The following is a 21,257-nucleotide window of genomic DNA, read 5'->3' as shown; positions in this document are numbered from 1 at the left end:
AAGTTAAAGTGAACATTGCATGGTTGTCTCTTGCATAAGCATGTATGGATGCAGCAGAAGCTGCTGGCTGGGATGCCAGTAGAAAGAGTGAGTCTGCTCCAGATTTCAGACTGAATGTCTAAGGAGCTATCCAAAGTACTAAACTTATTTTGGGGATACCACATCTTGGATGGTTCTTTTCAAAATCAGTCTGAAATCCAGAGATGACTCACCACTCTTCTGAAATGCACCTACCTGCCAGCTACCTTTGAAACTTCATAGAGAAGCTGTACACCTAGATACACTAAAGGCACCAAATCTGATTTTGGAAGAAAAGTAGGGTCAGCTTCGGTTAATCCTTAGATAAAGGACAATCAACACATACTAGGTTCTATAAACTCAGAGAGAGAGAAACTGGCAAAAACACTTCTGAAGATGTCTTGTTTGCGGAAATCCTACAGAATTCATAGGCCCTCATAAATTGATAGATGATTTGAATGCTGGGGAGAAAAAAAAAAACACGGCTCATCACCCAATAAAAGTTATTTCTTTACCATCTTCAGCAGACCCTGCACCACACTGAGAAATGATGTGTATACATATTATTTGAGAACATATTATTTGAGAACACAGAAGTGCTGGACCACTCTCACAACCACCATGTCAGGCTACAAAGAGAAGCCATTGAAATCCACAAGCATGTGGACAATTTCAACAGAAAGGAGGAAACCATGAAAATGAACAAAATCTGGCTGCCAGTATTAAAAAACTCAAAAATTACAACAGCAAAACAACAGAGAGTAAACAATCAGGCACATCAATTCACTCTCAACAAGAGATTCCCCCCAGGCGCTCCCAGGCCATTGAATGCAAATCAGGGTGATCAGCTGAAACATTACCGTGGTCATTCCACAGATATATAAACCCATTTTTCCTACTTCCAACAGACCTCACTACCTCTGAGGATGCTTGCCATAGATGCAGGCGAAATGTCAGGAGAAAAATTGCCTCCAGAACATGGCCATATAGCCCGGAAAAACCTACAACAACCCGATGTGTATACAGCTATGATATATGTAATGAACTTGCTTACTATGCAGGGCTGGTGTGTCAGGGATGGCTGTGGAATTTTTTTTAAAAGGCAAAAGCCAGGCAGCCATTTTGTCAGCTAGTGACAGATGACAAGCTGTTTAACCTCAGCAGACTGAAAGCCAAAACCAAGGTTACAACAACATCAGTTATAGAACTCCAATATGCTGATGACAATGTTGTCCATGCACATTCAGAAGAAGACCTACAGGCCACTCTGAACACCTTCGCAGAAGAATACAAGAAGCTTGACCTCTCATTGAACATTGAGAAAACCAAAGTGCTCTTCCAGCAGGCATCAGCCAATCCCTCTCCAATGCCAGAAAGACAGCTTAATGGTGTAACAATAGAAAATGTTTAGCATTTCCTCTACCTTGGCGGCCACCTCTCCACAAAAGTCAACAATGACACTGAAATACAGCACCTCCTGAGCTCTGTGAGTGCAGCATTTTTCCGAATGAAGCACAGAGTGTTTGAGGACTGGAACATTTATAGGGAGGCCCAGGGATTTGTTTATAAAACTATTGTCCCCCAACCCTGCTATACCCCTGTGAAATGTGGACTATCTACAGACGTCACATGCAACTCCTGGAACAATTCCATCAGCGCTGCCTCTGGAAAATCCTGCAAATCTCTTGGGAAGACAGGCGGACAAATGTCAGCATGCTGGAAGAAGCAAAGACCACCAGCACTGAAGCGATGGTCCTCTGCCATCAACTCCATTGGACTGGCCACGTTGTCTGAATGCCCAACCACCGTCTCCCAAAGCAGTTGCTCTACTCTGAACTCAAGAATGGAAAATGAAATGTTGGAGGACAGGAAAAGAGATTTAAAGATGGGCTCAAAGCCAACCTTAAAAACTGTGGCTTTGACACCGAGAACTAGGAAGCTTTGGCCCTTGAGCACTCTAGCTGGAGTTCAGCTGTGACCAGCAGTGCTGTATAATTTGAAGGTCCTTTACCCTGCCTGGTCCTTCACAATAAACATGTTTTAAATATGATCTGGGTTGTGGGTGTTATTGAGCTGGCTGGAGTTATGAGCAGGGAGTCTCTTCCACTCGAACTACTGGAAGCAAATGTTCGGTTTACCTCTTAGTTGGGTTGTTGTAAAACTACTGATTTATGAGTCTTGTACTGATTACTGATTTTTCTACCTTGACTGCATGGACTCTGTTCTGATTCATGGCTTATCAACCATGGATTATTTGATGCCAGATACAGTTTCTTGCTGTGGTTTTTGATCTCTGGAACACTCTGAAAACTGGTTCAGTTTTTCAGATTGGGACAACTATGGTAATACTTTTTGGGGGTTGCTGCAGGGATAGAAACTCAACATAGCAATTTACATGTTATTGGAGAGTGAAGGAATGTTCCTACAGGGCAGAGGGTTGGACTGGTTGGCCCTTGTGGTTTCTTCTAACTTTATGATTACATGATTTTAGGGTTTTCCCTGTAGGTGGATGTGATGCAATGACTTCTTCTGGAGGGACTTCCCAAAAACATTATGAAGGTTTCCCTGGATGTGGCACACACAACTATAGGAATACAGTTGGAAGTATCTCCACTGATCTACTTGTCTAACAAAAGGAAATGGTGGCATCAAAGGCATGGCAGTATCACTTGAAAGTTGGATTTCTGAAGGAAGTATCAGAAGCTGGGGATGTATGACTACATGCCAGATGTGTGTTGCCTGATGAAGGATTTCAGCCCCTCAAAATGGAAAGAGGGACCCTCAACTTTCATATCTGCGCAGTTATGGCTGGAGAACACTCCTACAATGTATTCTCGAAGGCTTCATGGCCAGAATCACTAGGTTGTTGTAGGTTTTTCGGGCTGTATGGCCAAATTCTAGAAACATTCTCTCCTGACATTTTGCCTGCATCTACGGCAGGCATCCTCAGAAGTTGTGAGGTCTCAGAGGTTGTGACCTCACAACCTCTGAAGATGCCTGCCATAGATGCAGGTGACACATTAGAAGAGAATGTTTCTAGAACATGGCCATACAGCCCAAAAAACCTACAACAACCCACTCCTACAATGTTTCTATTCTCAAATGCCTTAGAAATAGCCACCCAAGAAGACAAGAGACAATGTCTGCTTTTTCAGAGCCTGTTTGCTGACTTGAAAATCACAGGACATCAAAACTTTGATAGATTCCTCCTGTCTGTACTCATCCTGAGGGGTGATGACCTGGATATCAGAGTGCCTGGTAAATTCTTCTAATGTGCGGTTAAAGGCTACTAATGGACATGGTAATTGATTATTTGATGGATGGTCCAGAGCTTGTGCTACATCGGAGAGGAGGACTCTCTCATTCTCCAGTTAACCTGGGGCTGATTGCTTGCATGAATTATTCCCCTCCCTGAATGGAGGGAGCATCCTTCTCATAAACATTTCCTCTGAAACGAAGGAGGATGGAAGAGCAACAACACCCTCTGATGCTACCTCTTTGAAAGAGGAAGTGTGGAAAAGAAGATTCATTTCCCCACAAAAAAGGAAAGGGTTTCCTGACATGTGAGAAACTCCACTGGAAGGAATGATACAGCAGCAAGGTGTTTGTGCCATCTTCTTCATGTATCTGCACATCCCTCAATGTTCTAGGAGATGATTTTGAATGGAAAGATGGGAGCTTTTTCTACCAAACAGGGAATTTATTTACTTATTTATTACACAAAAATGTCACCAAAATATCATTGCAGATTTGATAAATATGGATTTAATGATGTGTGGGAATGAATGAGTTGAATGGAAGGATTTATGGATGGAGTTAATAATTTTGGAAACACCAGTAAAAGACCAAGGCCTGCAATAACTAACTACCTGCTTGCTGGACTGTAATTAAAAGTTGCTAATAAGAACTGAAAAGTAACTCTGATAAGAACTGTGACAATAGGTTTCGGGCTATTTGGCCATGTTCTAGAGGCATTCTCTCCTGTGACAATAGTTCTTTCAAGTTAAGGAAATGTTTGCAGCATTCCTTATGTTAAGAAAGAAGTCAACACGCACTTCGTGTTTGTCAACACCAATCAAGAAGAGTCAACATCTGGCCAGGAAACTGAGATGGAGCCAGGATAAAAAATGTTTATCATTAATTTACAACTTTGGGACATCAGCAGAATATTCCTATTAAAGACTCAGTCTAATAATGCTCAAATTGTGAGAGACCTGAGGAGTCTGGTTCACGCATCATGCTCTGCTCCATGGGAAGGACAGAGATGGTGTATTTGGAGAGTGGCAGATTTGCAAGGGAGCAGTCTGGTCACTTTGAGGCTTCTTTCTCAAGGGAAGAGGAAGAAGAGCACTTTTGAAGTCTTAGATTTTGTGCAGGGAGTCAGGTTCTGCTCAATGGATAACAGAGATCTGGTCCTTGGCATTGTGCTTAGAAGTTTTGAAGTTATGGAAGTTTTGGAACTGTGCTTTGGCAGGCTGCAGGAAATCAGGGTCTGGCCTAACAGGTGCTTCTCCAAGGAGGGAGAAAAGGATATAATAATATTTGGGTGCATGAGGATGAGTGAATGTATATGTGATGTGAATGTTGAGTGAAAAATGTAATTCTCCTTTGTTTTTAGCCATGTAATTGTGAATCCAATGTTGTTGTTGTTGTTGTTCATTCGTTCAGTCGTCTCCGACTCTTCGTGACCTCATGAACCAGCCCACGCCAGAGCTCCCTGTCGGCCGTCACCACCCCCAGCTCCTTCAAGGTCAGTCAAGTCACTTCAAGGATGCCATCCATCCATCTTGCCCTTGGTCGGCCCCTCTTCCTTTTGCCTTCCACTTTCCCCAGCATCATTCCCTTCTCCAGGCTTTGCTGTCTCCACATGATGTGGCCAAAGTACTTCAACTTTGTCTCTAGTATCCTTCCCTCCAATGAGCAGTCGGGCTTTATTTCCTCGAGGATGGACTGGTTGGATCTTCGCGCAGTCCAAGGCACTCTCTACATAGAATCTGTATATCTGTATGCCCAATGTCATTCTTTGTCTAAATGTTTTTTCCGTAATCTGATATATCCTATCACACTGGAAATTGCAATAAAAAGAACTTATGCAGGAATTTTATTTACTTCTTTATTACACAAAAATGCTTTCTGCTCAGTAAAGGGTTCCTATTTTTTGAGAAAGGCAGGACACATGTGTTATGTCCAGTAAACATTGTCCACTGAGGAGATAAACCTTCAATGTTCCCATCTGCTCAGTATAACTGGAGAACATTCCTATGATGGTCTCCAGTTATGAGACCCATTTTAATATCTTATGAGTTATGAGACCAATTTTAATAATACCATACTAATCCCTTGCTATAGCTCCACTGGCTGCCATTTTATTTCTGGACACAATTCAAAGTTCTGGTCAAGATCTATCAATTCTGATACAGCTCAGGTCCAGGCTACCTGGCAAATTATAACTACCTATATGAGCCTGTTTATTATTTATTTATTTGCAGTATTTCTATACCGCTTTTCTCACCCCTCGGGGGACTCAAAGCGATTTACCTCACCTCTGAGGATGCTTGCCATAGATGCAGGCGAAACGTCAGGAGAAATGCCTCTAGAACATGGCCATATAGCCCGAAAAAACCCACAAGAACTGAGTGATTCCAGCCATGAAAGCCTTCGACAATACATCAATTTACACATAACTGACAAAACGTCAATGGCGTACACTGGGCACTGACACGATGCCAATCCATAACAACCACAATAATAAAACCACAATTAAGCATAAATCATAACTAGACAGTACATAAGCAATCATTAAAACAATAAATAATAAAAACAGTCTCGCCAATCGTATTGTCATTCTAGTCCATGTCCTTTAAACTCTACAAACATCTACTGTCCGAAGGCCTGGTCCCAAAGCCATGATTTTAGCCAGGAGGGAGGGAGCAGATCTTACCTCATTCGGGAGTGTGTTCCATAGGCGAGGGGCCACCACTGAGAAGGCCCTGTCTCTCATCCCCGCCAGACGCATTTGTGCAATTGACGGGAGAGAGAGCAGTGCCTCCCTGGATGATTTTAGATTATGAGATGGGACATAGGGGTGGATGCATAAGCTGGGCAAGAAGTGTATACAGCTTTATCAGTCAAAACCAGCACTTTGAATTGGGCTCGGAGATGGAATGGCAACCAGTGGAGCTGGCACAACAGGGGGGTGGTATACTCCCTGTATGTCGCCCCAGTTAGTAATCTGGCTGCCGCCCGTTGGACTAGCTGAAGTTTCCGAACCATCTTCGAAGGCAGCCCCATGTAGAGCGCGTTGCAGTAATCTATTCGGGATGTATAGAGCTTTGTAGGTCAAAACCAGCACTTTGAATTGGGCTCAGAGATGGACTGGCAACCAGTGGAGCTGGCACAACAAGGGGGTGGTATGCTCCCTGTATGCCGCCCCAGTTAGTAATCTGGCTGCGGCCCGTTGGACTAGCTGAAGTTTCCAAACCATCTTCGAAGGCAGCCCCATGTAGAGTGCGTTTCAGTAATCTATTCGGGATGTATAGAGCTTTGTAGGTTAAAACCAGCACTTTGAATTGGGCTCAGAGATGGACTGGCAACCAGTGGAGCTGGCACAACAGGGGGGTGGTATGCTCCCTGTATGTCGCCCCAGTTAGTAATCTGGCTGCCGCCCGTTGGACTAGCTGAAGTTTCCGAACCATCTTCGAAGGCAGCCCCATGTAGAGCGCGTTGCAGTAATCTATTCGGGATGTATAGAGCTTTGTAGGTCAAAACCAGCACTTTGAATTGGGCTCAGAGATGGACTGGCAACCAGTGGAGCTGGCACAACAAGGGGGTGGTATGCTCCCTGTATGCCGCCCCAGTTAGTAATCTGGCTGCGGCCCGTTGGACTAGCTGAAGTTTCCAAACCATCTTCGAAGGCAGCCCCATGTAGAGTGCGTTTCAGTAATCTATTCGGGATGTATAGAGCTTTGTAGGTTAAAACCAGCACTTTGAATTGGGCTCAGAGATGGACTGGCAACCAGTGGAGCTGGCACAACAGGGGGGTGGTATGCTCCCTGTATGTCGCCCCAGTTAGTAATCTGGCTGCCGCCCGTTGGACTAGCTGAAGTTTCCGAACCATCTTCGAAGGCAGCCCCATGTAGAGCGCGTTGCAGTAATCTATTCGGGATGTATAGAGCTTTGTAGGTCAAAACCAGCACTTTGAATTGGGCTCAGAGATGGACTGGCAACCAGTGGAGCTGGCACAACAAGGGGGTGGTATGCTCCCTGTATGCCGCCCCAGTTAGTAATCTGGCTGCGGCCCGTTGGACTAGCTGAAGTTTCCAAACCATCTTCGAAGGCAGCCCCATGTAGAGTGCGTTTCAGTAATCTATTCGGGATGTATAGAGCTTTGTAGGTTAAAACCAGCACTTTGAATTGGGCTCAGAGATGGACTGGCAACCAGTGGAGCTGGCACAACAGGGGGGTGGTATGCTCCCTGTATGTCGCCCCAGTTAGTAATCTGGCTGCCGCCTGTTGGACTAGCTGAAGTTTCCGAACCGTCTTCGAAGGCAGCCCCATGTAGAGCGCATTGCAGTAATCTATTCGGGATGTATAGAGCTTTGTACGTTAAAACCAGCACTTTGAATTGGGCTCAGAGATGGACTGGCAACCAGTGGAGCTGGCACAACAAGGGGGTGGTATGCTCCCTGTATGCTGCCTCAGTTAGTAATCTGGCTGCCGCCCGTTGGACTAGCTGAAGTTTCCGAACTGTCTTCAAAGGCAGCCCCATGTAGAGCGCATTGCAGTAATCTATTCGGGATGTATAGAGCTTTGTAGGTCAAAACCAGCACTTTGAATTGGGCTCAGAGATGGACTGGCAACCAGTGGAGCTGGCACAACAAGGGGGTGGTATGCTCCCTGTATGCTGCCCCAGTTAGTAATCTGGCTGCCGCCCGTTGGACTAGTTGAAGTTTCCAAACCGTCTACAAGGGCAGCCCCATGTAGAGCGTGTTGCAGTAATCTATTCAGGATGTAACCAGAGTGTGGACGACCATGGCCAGATCAGGCTTCCCAAGGTATGGGCACAGATGATGCATGAGTTTTAACTGTGTAAAAGCTCCCCTGGCCACCGCCGAAACCTGGGGTTCCAGGCTCAGCGATGAATCCAGGATCACTTCCAAGCTGTGAACCTGCATCTTCAGGGGGACAAAGTCAGCATCATCTTACAACATGCTGTCCTTTGGACCCTGATATATACAGCAGAATCAGTTCTCTCATTCCCACCATCTTCACAGGTATATTCCTGGAGATGCATCCATTTCTAAAATACTTTCATGGTTCACCAGGTGTTTTGAACCATAAATGATTTCAAATTCTATCCAAGAATCTAGGTATCCGTGAGGCATCATCAGATAACATGGCACATTCCAAGCAGTACAACTTTGCTCTCATGATCCTCAGGCATTTTGTAGGTCTGTTTTGAATCATAACATTAATAATGCAGTGAATTAATATTCATAATAATACAGTTCTACAATTGCATTATTGTTCAATTGTACATTCTAATTGTATTATTCAGTTGTATTATTCATGATGCAATTATAATATTCATGGTTGGATTTATTATTGATAATGTAATTGTACAGTTGTATTATTCCACAATTGCACAAATACAATTATCTTATTATTAATAAATAAGTATAATTACTGCCCGGCATTCTTTTTAGCAGTTATAGATTCCTAACCTAAAGTCACAGATCCATAATGGCTTCGTACTGAGTAAGACCTTGCAGTGACAATCACATCCCTTCCTCCCAGCAGGTGAGGCCATGACAATCGGAACGAGGATCCCATCACACTTCTGCATGACAGCTTCACTCAATACTTTTGAGAGGATGAGAAACATTATTTTTTCTTCCCCAATTGGCAGCCAAAGGGACTTCAATCTGGCTGTATTTTCCAGATTGGAAAATGCTGGTTTTGGACACAATAGCACTAAAATATATACCACAGAATTACAATACAGGATCTATAGAATCATAGAAGCAAAGAGTTGGAAGAGACCTCATGGGCCATCCAGTCCAACCCCCTTCCAAGAAGCAGGAATATTGCATTCCAATCACCCCTGACAGATGGCCATGCAGCCTGTTTAAAAGCTTCTAAAGAAGGAGCCTCCACCACATTCCAGGGCAGTGAGTTCCACTGCTGAACGGCTCTCACAGACAGGAAGTTCTTCCTCATGTTCAGATGGAATCTCCTCTCTTGTAGTTTGAAGCCATTGTTCTGCGTCCTAGTCTCCAGAGAAGCAGTAAACAAGCTTGCTCCCTCCTCCCTGTGGCTTCCTCTCACATATTTATACATGGTTATCATATCTCCTCTCAGCCTTCTCCAGGCTAAACATGCCCAGCCGCTTAAGCCACTCCTCATAGGGCTTGTTCTCCAGACCCTTGATCATTTAAGTTGCCCTCCTCTGGACACATTCCAGCTTGTCAATATCTCTCTTGAATTGTGGTGCCCAGAATTGGACACAATATTCCAGGTGTGGTCTAACCAATGCGGAATAGAGCATGGGTAGCATTACTTCCCTAGATCTAGTCACTATGCTCCTATTGATGCAGACCAAAATCCCATTGGCTTTTTTTGCCGCCACATCACATTGTTGGCTCATGTTTAACTTGTTGTCCACGAGGACTCCAAGATCTTTTTCACACGTACTGCTCTCAAGCCAGGCATCTCCCATTCTGTATCTTTGCATTTCGTTTTTTCTGCCTAAGTGGAGTATCTTGCATTTGTCCCTGTTGAACTTCATTTTGTTAGTTTTGGCCCACCTCTCTAATCTGTCAAGATTGTTTTGAATCCTGCACCTGTCCTCTGGAGTCTTGGCTCTCCCTCCCAATTTGGTGTTGTCTGCAAACCTGATGATCCTGCCTTCTAACCATTCATCTAAGTCATTAATAAAGATGTTGAACAGGACCGGGCCCAGGACGGAACCCTGCAGCACTCCGCTCGTCACTTCTTTCCAGGATGAAGAGGAACCTCTGGGTTCGTCCACTTAACCAATTCCAGATCCACCTCACCGTAGTTTTGCCTAGCCCACATTGGATTAGTTTCCTTGCCAGAAGGTCATGGGGGACCTTGTCGAAGGTCTTACTGAAATCCAGGTACACTACATCCACGGCATTCCCCACATCTACCCAGCTTGTAACTCTATCGAAAAAAGAGATCAGATTAGTCTGGCATGACTTGTTTTTGATAAATCCATGTTGACTATTAGTGATGACCGCATTTGTTTCTTCTAAAGATTGAATCTAAAGATTCCTAGCAATATTTATTGATTGATTGATTTACAATATATGCAAGAGACAAGATGGAACTGTCCTCCTAGCCCCCTCTCTCTTCACTCTGGCCCAGAGCTGCAGTTGGTGCTGGGGGAAGGGGTTCCCCACTGATGACATATGCAGGAGACAAGATGGAAGTGTCCCCTGTCCCCCTCTCTCTTCACTTCCCCCAGCACCAACTGGCCCAGAGCGGCAGTTGGTGCTGGGGGAAGGAGTCCCCAACTGGTGACATATGCAGGAGACAAGATGGAACTGTCCCCTGTCCCCCTCTCTCTTCACTTCCCCCAGCACCAACTGGCCCAGAGCGGCAGTTGGTGCTGGGGGAAGGAGTCCCCAACTGGTGACATATGCAGGAGACAAGATGGAACTGTCCTCCTAGCACCCTCTCTCTTCACTCTGGCCCAGAGGAGCAATTGTTGCTGGAGGGAGGGGTCCCCAACTGATGACATATGCAGGAGACAAGACGGAACTGTCCTCCTAGCACCCTCTCTCTTCACTCTGGCCCAGAGGAGCAATTGTTGTTGGGGAGAGGGGTCCCCAACTGGTGACATATGCAGGAGACAAGATGGAACTGTCCTCCTAGCACCCTCTCTCTTCACTGTGGCCCAGAGGAGCAATTGTTGCTGGGGGGAGGGGTCCCCAACTGGTGACATATGCAGGAGACAAGATGGAACTGTCCTCTTAGCACCCTCTCTCTTCACTCTGGCCCAGAGGAGCAATTGTTGCTGGGGGGAGGGGTCCCCAACTGGTGACATATGCAGGAGACAAGATGGAACTGTCCTCCTAGCACCCTCTCTCTTCACTCTGGCCCAGAGGAGCAATTGTTGCTGGGGGGAGGGGTCCCCAACTGGTGACATATGCAGGAGACAAGATGGAACTGTCCTCCTAGCACCCTCTCTCTTCACTCTGGCCCAGAGGAGCAATTGTTGCTGGGGGGAGGGGTCCCCAACTGATGACATATGCAGGAGACAAGATGGAACTGTCCTCCTAGCACCCTCTCTCTTCACTCTCGCCCAGAGCGGCAGTTGGTGCTGCGGGGAGGGGTTCCCCACTGATGACATATGCAGGAGATGAAGGAACCGTCCTCCTGGCACCCTCTTCATTCTCAATATCCCCCCACCCCCTCCCCCCTCCCCCAGGAATCTAGATCCTACAGAATGACTCTATGGTCAACATTCTCCATAAGTTGACCACAGAATTGTACTTCAGGATCTATAGATTCCTAGATATTTTTTTCTCTAGAAATCTCTATGTCCTCCAATATGACTACAGTCAACTTCCAATGAAGCCTGGCCATCGGGGCACAAAAGATGATCTAGAAATTCCTAGTGATTGATTAAAACCATCAATATTAAATCGGTCAAAGCAAAACCTGTGACTGTGGAAGAACAGCGATACTGTAGTTGTTTCCCTTCTATTTCCCCCTTTTAGGCTAGACAATGCACAAAGAGAAGAGAAGACTTCTCCATGCTACCTGGGAGGTATTATGTAGCATTTCCAATCCCTGAACCACTTCTCCACACTATCGAGTTGCAGAGTCCTTCTCAGCGGCCTCTTCTCTCTGCCATGTCCCTCCTCTCTAATCAAACCTAGTTTCATTTAGCTGATTGCAACAGAAAACATTGCTAATAAGAAACCACGGAGGATATTCTGCCTGCTACTTCCAATTTGTTTCCCAGCTCCAAACTCAATATGCTGAAAGCTGTTCCAGTTTTGAAATCTCTTTTTGAAAAATTGTTGATGAGCCAAATGCATAATGCTCTCCTATTATTCCGCATCTCGCGCACATCCCTTGGGCGCCGAAATATTCTTATCTCCCTTCCCTGGCTGTTCCTCAAGCATATTTACATCGTTAGCTTCACCCAAAAAAGGTATCATTATGTCAATAAGAGCAATTTAAGCATTAATAGGATGGTTACGGGCAGAAATGTAAGAGATTGCTTTGTGTGCTATTAAAAAAAGGGGAGAAACATATGTCAGAGAAGAGTTTTAATTGTTCTTTGTCCTGGAATCTTATCTTGAACACTGCTCCGCACAGAAGAACCAGAGGGAGTTGTGGGAAAGGAGATATTAGATTGAGGAGGAAACTGAAAATAGAGCTGTGGTGAATAATGGGAAAGGCAAAAGTGCTGTCCAAGTAGCAATTCAGAAAATGGGTTCATTGTGAATCATCTCTCAGCAGAGACCTGCAGCCAAAGATATTTCAAAATTCATGCATTTATTTATTTATCTTACTCCTGTCCAGCTTTTCTCCCATCCCTGAGTTCCAAGACAACTTAGAAGAGTTGACTGAGAGGCAGCCAAAAGGAGACATCACACAAAAGTTAAAATATCATAAAACTATCAGTAAAATGAACATTTATTGAAATATTTTCATTAAATGAGAAAACAACAACAAAAACAAAACATAGATAAGTGTATTGTTGTCTGCCTTCAAGAGTCATTCTGATCTATAGCAATCCTAAGATATATTTATCACATAGTTAATAATAATAATAATAATAATAATACTTTATTTATACCCCGCTACCATCTCCCCAAGGGACTCGGTGCGGCTTACATGAGGCTGAGCCCACAATACATCAATAATAAAAACAATAACAACAAGTAATACAAAACAATAAAATAAAACTCATAACAGAAAATAAGCAATAAACATTAACAGTAATACATTAACAATCAATACTTTGTCGAAGGCTTTCATGGCTGGAATCACTAGGTTCTTGTGGGTTTTTTTGGGCTATAGAGCCATGTTCTAGAGGCATTTCTCCTGACGTTTCGCCTGCATCTATGGCAAGCATCCTCACAACCTCTGAGGATGCTTGCCATAGATGCAGGCGAAACGTCCGGAGAAATGCCTCTAGAACATGGCTCTATAGCCCAAAAAAACCCACAAGAACCTAATCAATACTTTGTTTTTTTTAACACGATCATGAGGTCAGGAGTATTGTGCTCCCAAACTCTGTCTGAATTTGGAAGTCCCAGAGGAGTTTGATGTGTTCATTTTCTGTAACTTTTTCAGGCTTGTGATCCCACCAGTTCTTTGTTGAACACAGATGGGATTTGTGGCACAGGTTCCAATGAATCATCTGAACAACAGTGTTATGCCTCTGCTTGTAGTCTGTCTGTGTGATCTTCTTGCAGCAGCTGAGGATGTGATCTATTGTTTCATCTGCTTCCTTGCAGAGTCTACATTTGGGATCTGTCGTTGACTTTTCAATTATTATTATTATGAAATATTATTTTATAATTCTATTCTATGATTCTATGATTCCTAGTCCACGCTAGGAACACTCTCATTCAGTAGAGAGCAACTGTGTGAGGGGCAGCATTAAAATCAAGTGTGGCTGCACTGTTCCTGTTTTGGCATATTTACCAACCATCCTTGGATAAGACTTCCCGTACCTTGGGAAGTCTGATCTGGCCACAGTGTTCCACGCTCTTGTTACATCCCGAATAGACTACTGCAACACACTCTACATGGGATTGCCCTTGAAGACTGTTCGCAAACTTCAACTGGTCCAGCGAGCGGCAGCCGGATTACTCACCGGAGCATCATACAGGGAGCACACCACCCCCCTGTTGTGTCAGCTCCACTGGCTGCCGGTCCAGATCCGAGCACAATTCAAAGTGCTGGTTTTGACCTACAAAACCCTATACGTTCCGGTCCAGCATACCTGTCCGAACGCATCTCCCTCTACGTCCCACCCCGGAGTTTGAGATCATCGGGGGGGGGGGGGGGCTGCTTTCGACCCCACCACTATCACAAGTAAGGTTGGTGGGGACGAGGAGCAGGGCCTTCTCAGTGGTGGCTCCTCACCTGTGGAACTCACTCCTGGGGGAAATTAGGTCATCAACTTCCCTCCTCTCCTTCAGGAGGAAAGTAAAGACATGGTTGTGGGACCAGGCCTTTGGGCAATCTGACAACTAGATAAGGACAATCAGACAATTAGGACTGACAGGACTGACAAAGTGGAATTGGAAACTGGACTATGAGATGGCGAACTCTGACCGTTAATGAGGTGCAATTGGTTTTTAGTGGTTTTATCGGCTTTATTGGTTTTATTGTTATATGCAGAAACTGTTTCTTAACTGTTAATTGCTGCTAGATTGTTTTATACTACTGTTATGTGATGTCGGCATCGAATTGTGCCTTTGTAAGCCGCTCTGAGTCCCCTCCGGGGTGAGAAGGGCGGGGTAGAAGAAACCGAAATAAATAAATAATAATAAATAAAATCTTAGGGCCCCCTTGAAAGGAATGCACATCTTTTGCCACAGAGCCACGCACACTGCATTCCTATCCAGAAAGATGTTTTACATTACCTTTAATTTCCAAAATAAGGAGTCATTTTCAATTTCCTTTGCACATTGCACTCAAGTGTGGATATTCCCATCACTCTGTTAAGTTCCCAAATTTGCAGAGAAATCCTTGAAAGCTGAAGGGAAAGGATGGGCCTCCAGTGCCTGATGCTTCTTCCTCTGCTCATCTCTCTTGCCTGCCATTAATTCTGAAATTAAAGCAGTGCCCAGGGAGCTCTCAAGAGGTTGGAGAACTTTACCTCTGATGATATTGTCTTTTAACAAGTTAAATGGTGATTAAAAAAGGAATCTGCCAAGGCTTAGATCTCTGGGGCAAGTTTATGTCAGTGAGAGGAAGTGCTCTGGGAGCCAGAAAGGAGGAAGCCAAGGATGGAAAAATAGAAGGCAAGAATGAATGGCAAGGAAGCATTTCAAGATATCGCCGATATGGAATTGAAAACATGGTAATTCAGAATACTGAAGGAAGTTATACAGAGAGAAATAAATGGGGATCCAGACTTTTTGCTTCCAGGCCATTTTCACACTACACAATTGCAGCACTATGGCTTCACTGTAACTGCTTTGGTTCCATCCTATGGAAATCTGGAATTTATAGTTTCTTAAGAGCAAGAGCTCCTTGACTATTTATTAATTTATTTACAGTATTTCTCTTCCGCCCTTCTCACCCTGCAGGGGATTCAGGGCGGATTACAATGCACATATACATGGCAAACATTCAATGCCATTTAGTCATACAACATGTATAGACAGACATAGAGGCAATTTAATATTCCAGCTTTTCCAGCTTCATGAGGGTATGCCTGATTCTGGCCACAGGGGGAGCTGCCGCTTCACCGTACACTTGTGACACTGACTCTTTTGATGGAGTACTTCCTCATTCTTCTGCACACTGCTGGAAGGTTTTATGGCATCATAAAGGACCAAGGCAGAGACATCTCCAGCTCATCCCTTGTTTGGGTATCAGCCAGCACATTAACGACTTAAATCAAGAAATAGTTTTCTAAGATCTACAGAGACACTCGCTGGAACACCCCAGCAAGCGAGAGTCCAAAAGTGGCAGGCTCAAACCCAGAACCTCAATCAATGGCTGACACCAAATGAGAGACTCCTTCCTGGGCACACAGAAAACTGGGTGACTTGGAAGGCGCTCTGGCACCACGAGATGCAGAGCCAATCTTAAGAAATGGGGCCACAAAGTGGAATCCACAACATGCGAGTATGGAGAACAGCAAACCACAGACCATCTGTTGCAATGCAACCTGAGCCCTGCTACATGCACAATGGAGGACCTTCTTATAGTAACACCAGAGGCACTCCAAGTGGCCAGCTACTGGTCAAAGGACATTTAATCAACTACCAAGTTTGCAAACTTTGTGTTTTGTTTGTTAGTTTAAAAATGCAATACAACTGTTTGTTTTGCTACTGACATGATAAATAAATAAATAAATACCTAAAACATTTCCAATTAGGTCACAGAAATGTAATTGCACATAAGGTAACACTATGCAAGCAAGGGCAGATGCATGCACACCCTTATGCACCCATTTGCACAGTACTGCCATTCAACACAAAGTCTGCCCACCTCAACCAATGCCCAACCATGTCAGTAGAACTGGGTTGTTGTAGGTTTTTCTGGGCTATATGGCCATATTCTAGAGGCATTTTCTCTTAACGTTTGGCCTGTATCTATGGCAAGCATCCTCAGAGGTAGTGAGGTCTGTTGGAAGGAAGAAAAATGAGTTTATATATCTGTGGAATGACCAGGGTGGGGCAAAGGACTCTTGTCTGCTGGAGCTAGGTGTGAATGTTTCAACTGACCACCTTAATTAGCATTTGATGGCTTGGCAGTGACTGGGGGAATCTTTTGTTGAGAGGTGATTAGATGTGCCTGATTGTTTACTCTCTGTTGTTTTGTTGTTGTAATTTTAGAGATTTTTAATATCACCTCTCAACAAAAGATTCCCCCAGGCACTGCCAAGCCATCAAATGCTAATTAAGGTGGTCAGTTGAAACATTCACACCTAGCTCCAGCAGACAAGAGTCCTTTGTCTCACCCTGGTCATTCCACAGATATATAAACCCACTTTTCCTAGTTCCAACAGACCTCACTACCTCTGAGGATGCTTGCCATGGATGCAGGCCAAACGTCAGGAGAAAATGCCTCTAGAACATGGCCATATAGCCCAGAAAAACCTACAACAACCCAGTTCTACTGACATGGTTGGGCATTGGTTGTGCTGAGCAGACTTTGTGTTGAATGGCAGTACTGTGCAAATGGGTGTATAAGGGTGTGCATGCATCTGCCCTTGCTTGGATAGTGTTACCTTATGTGCAATTACATTTCTGTGACCTAATTGGAAATGTTTTAGGTATTTTATTTATTTATTTATCGTGTCAGGAGCAAACCTCTAGAACATGGCCATATAGTTCGGAAAAACCTACAACAACCCAGTGATTCCGGCCATGAAAGCCTTTGACAATACATGTCAGTAGAAGTTTATACCACATTACTCAGCTTTAGGATTTTGGCTAGATCCAGCAGTTCAATCACTTGCTCCACCTATGCTCTGGTCTCTTATGTTTCCTGAAGACATAAAGCCTAACCCCCTTTTAGAAAGCTGCTTCTGGGGCAGAGGAAATGAGCAAGCCAGAGAGAGGAACTGATGGCTGGCAGCATTCACCTTTAATCATGTTATAAATGCCGCCGCCAAAGAGGGTTTTAGAAGAATACAATTTCCCTCCCTGTCAATAATCCATCTCTGCGGGTATTAAAATAATGCTGCATTTCACATCGAAATGAGATGACAAGGAGGGTGAGGGCTCCCATTTATTTCTCTGGTAACCGTATGACCTTTTGGCAGGGGACGTGATTTAAAGCTCTGGCAAATGCAGCCTGGAGAGAGCAGAGCCACCGAGGAGATCACGGAGGCTGAGAAGCCACATGGTCACCCAAATGACATGCTTTCCTTAGCCTCAAAAAGTGAGGAAAGCTTATTGTTTTAAGTATTATTTGTTTCAAAAAGTTATGCCCCGCCCTGTATCATGGGAGTTCAGGAGAACGTACAAGTAAAATCAATTTAAATGCTTTAAAATTTATAACCTTCAAGAGTATTTAAAAGGCTGGGAATGCCTGAAACAATGGAGCAGGTTGAGATGGCTGGAAAGGTTAAAACAGTTCAAAGCCACGTACGAGCACATTTAGGAAACTGTTCCATTTTGGTTCTGACAACCACACGCATGCCCTTAAAAGACACCAGCCTTGATGGGTATTATATTGTTGAAGGATTTCATGGCTGGAATCACTAGGTTCTTGTAGGTTTTTTTTTTTTTTTCGGGCTATAGAGCCATGTTCTAGAGGCATTTTTCCTGACATTTCACCTGCATCTATGGCAAGCATCCTCAGAGGTAGTGAGGTCTGTTGGAATTAGGACAATGGGTTTATATATCTGTGGAATGACCAGGGTGGGGCAAAGAGCTCTCTGCTGAAGCTAGGTGTGAATGTTTCAGCTGACCACCTTCATTAGCATTTGAAGGCCTGGCTGAGCCTGGGAAAATGTTCTGTTGAGAGGTGTTAAGATGTGCCTGGTTGTTTCCTCTCTGCTGTTTTGCTGTTGTAATTTTAGAGTTTTTTAATACTGGTAGCCAGATTTTGTTCATTTTCATGGTCTCCTCCTTTCTGTTGAAATTGTCCACATGCTTGTGGATTTCAATGGCTTCTCTGTGTAGTCTGACATGGTGGTTGTTGGAGTGGTCCAGCATTTCTGTGTTCTCCAATAATTTGCTGTGTCCAGGCTGGTTCATCAGGTGCTCTGCTATGGCTGACTTCTCTGGTTGAAGTAGTCTGCAGTGCCTTTCATGTTCCTTGATTCGTGTTTGGGCAATGCTGCCTTTGGTGGTAGCATTACTTCCTGATTGTGGGAGCTGTTCAGCAGTGGAACTCTCTGTCCCGGTGTGTGATGGAGACGCCTTCTTTGGAGGTTTATAAACAGAGGCTGGATGGCCATCTGTCAGGGGTGCTTTGAATGCAATATTCCTGCTTCTTGGCAGGAGGTTGGACTGGATGGCCCATGAGGTCTCTTCCAACTCTATGATTCTATGATTCTAGATGTGAGTAAGTAGCAAGATTCGGGAGTTTCGGGGTCGAAACCTTTGGCACAATCTGATTTCAACACACAACAATATCTGTTCAGTGTTCACCATCCCTCTTAAGAACATTAAACCCTTGTGTTGGCAGGACTGAAGAGTGACAGGTCAGAAGTTCAAATTTGGGGAGAGTGCAGATGAGCTCCCTCTGTCAGCTCCAGCTACCCATGTGGGGACATGGGAGAAGCCTCTCACAAGGATGAGGAAGAAATCATCAAAACATCCATGCGTCCCCTGGGCAACGTCTTTGCAGATGGCCAATTCTCTCAAGTCAGAAGCAGTTTCTCAAGTTGCTCCTGACACGAAAAAAATGGACTCTCTTCTGACCAGGAGTCCTAGTCTAAGACCCACTGGGATCTGCCATCTCAGAAAAGGACAACAATCAGTACGGTATGGAAAAGCAATTTATTTTTTTATCAGTAAAGTATCTAAAATCTCAGGTGCCTACTCTCTATGGAACTGCGACTCTTCTCTCACTTCTGAGCCTACACGGATTCAATCTATTGTTATATAGAGTGTTAACTTTACTGCCTCAATAGATGCGCAATGCGCTTAAATGACTGGTGCGCCGAGCGCTGGCTTTATGAATTCCCTGACCATTGTGCGCAAGAGAAAATAAAATCAAGAGTAACACTGCATTAACAGCAGCATTGGTTTTATACTGTCAATTTCCTTGTTTTATTTAGCTTTACAGAGGAATGAGCGAAACCATATAAAGAAAAGAAATCAAGAAATGAGAACAGATGCAGACTGGCAAGTGTGTCAGGCTCCAAAAGCTCCGGCTGAAATCTTATTTGCTTCTAAAATGTGCTTTTGATGCAGAAAGCGGACCTTGGGTTCCTGTGTCTTACAGAGAGAACTAGACATTTCAGGGACAGGATGGTGTTTGAAGTTTTAATTATTTGTGTAATTGATTAAAAATGTTACTGGGATTTATAGTACACCTACAATCAAAAAGTATTCTCTACTCCACGAACAATAGAATTGAACCAAACTTGGCACACAGAACTCCCATGACCAACAGAAAATACTGGAAGAGTTTGGTGGGCATTGACCCTTAGTTTGGGAGTTATAGTTCACCTACATCCAGAGAGCACTGTGGACTCAAACAATGATGGATCTGGACCAAACTTGGCACAAATACGCAATATGCCCAAATGTCAACACTGGTGGAGTTTGGTGAAAATAGACCTTTACATTTGGGAGTTATTGTTGCTAGGATTTGTAGTTCACCTACAATCAAAGAGCATTCTGAACACCACCAATGATGGAATTGAACCAAACTTGGTACACCAAACTTCCATGACCAACAGAAAGTACTGGAAGGGTTTGGTGGGCATTGACCTTGAGTTTGGGAGTTGTAGTTCACTTACATCCAGAGAGCACTGTGGACTCAAACAATGATGAATCTGGACCAAACTTGGCACAAATACACCTTATGCCCAAATATGAACACAGATGGAGTTTGGGGGAAATAGACCTTGACATTTGGGAGTTGTAGTCACTGGGATTCACAGTTCACCTACAATCAAAGAGCATTCTGAACCTCACGAATGACAGAATTGGGGCAAACTTCCCACACAGAACCGCCATGGCCAACACAAAATACTTAAGGCCACCCAGTCCAACTCCCTTCACCGGGGCAAGAAAACATAACCAAACCCCCCCTGACAGAGAGCCATCCAGCCAGAGAGATAGATACATATATATGATTGACTCACACACACATATGCCAGATATAGTATCATAGATTTGAAAGGGACCCCTACAGAAGGACAATGATATGTTCCATGTTCCAGAGTAAGCAAACCAGACAATCTCTACTTCAACACTGACAAAGAAACAACAAGAAATACTGCTTACCCACAAGCAAAATAATATATATTATCTTTACTTTATTTTTTCAGATCACCAGACTGGGCCACAGCAAAGCGTGGCAGGAGACAGCTAGTAATACTATAAATATTATATGGCAGAAGACATACAATCATCATCATCATCATCATCAACCACTTTGATCTGTGTTTCAATAGGTCAATTCCAGCCAGAATTATTGGAGCACATATTGTTCTTGTATTCTGATTGAAAAGTATCTGGTATTTCAATGAAGGCCCTGATAATTAAAAAATGGAGGGAGCATGACAACAAGTCTATTTCTATGGGAAGCTGTCCTCATAGAGTCTCCACCTTTGTGGGAATATTTACTGGAGAATGAATGCAGTTTGAAACACTTTAACTGCCATGGCTCAATGGTATGGGTTTCTGGAAGTTGTAGTTTGGTGCAGTACTTGCACTCTTTGGCAGAGAAGGCTAAAGTCCTTGTAAAACTATAGCTTCCCTTGATTCCATTGAACTTTGAAGTTTTGAAATTGACTTGGTGTCAATCTGCATTAATTTGACAGTGTAGATGCACCCTGGTTTTCTCTTTACCCTGCTTCAAAGAGAAAGGAGATATGTGTG

At 44.1% G+C, this 21,257-nt stretch overlaps 1 protein-coding gene across 2 annotated transcripts in view; it reads right to left on the bottom strand.

Moving 5' to 3' along the window:
* The window catches only part of TSNARE1 (t-SNARE domain containing 1), a 565,931-nt gene that overhangs the window by 225,799 nt on the left and 318,875 nt on the right, over positions 1-21,257 (bottom strand). The gene's annotated exons all lie outside the window — the stretch shown is intronic.

Source organism: Anolis sagrei, chromosome 4 (assembly GCF_037176765.1).
Source record: "Anolis sagrei isolate rAnoSag1 chromosome 4, rAnoSag1.mat, whole genome shotgun sequence".
NCBI classification, from domain to species: Eukaryota; Metazoa; Chordata; class Lepidosauria; order Squamata; family Dactyloidae; genus Anolis; species Anolis sagrei.
This window is presented reverse-complemented; position numbering and strand designations above follow the sequence as displayed.